Source organism: Pteropus alecto, unplaced genomic scaffold (genome assembly GCF_000325575.1).
Source record: "Pteropus alecto unplaced genomic scaffold, ASM32557v1 scaffold79, whole genome shotgun sequence".
Lineage (NCBI taxonomy): Eukaryota > Metazoa > Chordata > Mammalia > Chiroptera > Pteropodidae > Pteropus > Pteropus alecto.
In genome coordinates, this window is record NW_006494612.1 from 19,889,089 (window position 1) to 19,889,508 (window position 420).

Here is a 420-nt window from a genome sequence, read left to right on the forward strand (position 1 = left end):
CCGCCCCTGCGGCCCCCTCCGCCCGTGTGGCCTTTGTGCCGGGCGCGCACCGGAGAGCGAGGGAGCGAGCGAGCGCGAGAAGTACAAGTACGGGAGACCGAGGCAGTGGGAAAAGAGGCCGGGCCACTTTCTCCCCGCTCGGGCTGCGGAGAATGGACTGGTTGAATGTGCAGGCGCGTCTCCCCGGCGTGTGCTGTGTGTGTGCGCGGCGGAAAGGCCTCCCCGACTCCCACCGCGCACACGCACACTCACACGCACGCACACACTCACGGACCCGCGGCGGGGCTCGGCGGCCGAGAGTTTGCATTTTCTTCCTCGCCGCCTCCCCCTTCCCGACCGACTGTGTGAGAATTTCATATAGATCAGCTCCAATTTCCGCCATTTTGGGAAAGTTGCACAAAAATAAACCCTCTGGTTTCT

At 63.8% G+C, this 420-nt stretch overlaps 1 protein-coding gene across 11 annotated transcripts in view; it reads left to right on the forward strand.

Annotated features, from left to right (window-relative positions):
• Nucleotides 1-420, forward strand: part of L3MBTL3 (L3MBTL3, histone methyl-lysine binding protein) — a 101,716-nt gene that overhangs the window by 859 nt on the left and 100,437 nt on the right. For 2 of the 11 annotated variants that reach the window (XM_025042440.1, XM_015600152.2), the window contains exon 1: nucleotides 148-344. The exons of 7 other annotated variants lie outside the window; for them this stretch is intronic. The gene's annotated coding sequence lies outside the window, so the exon portion shown is untranslated. Of the gene's footprint in view, nucleotides 1-35; nucleotides 88-147; nucleotides 345-420 lie in introns of those variants that run through there. 2 more of the 11 variants (XM_025042439.1, XM_025042441.1) reach the window with 2 other exon arrangements.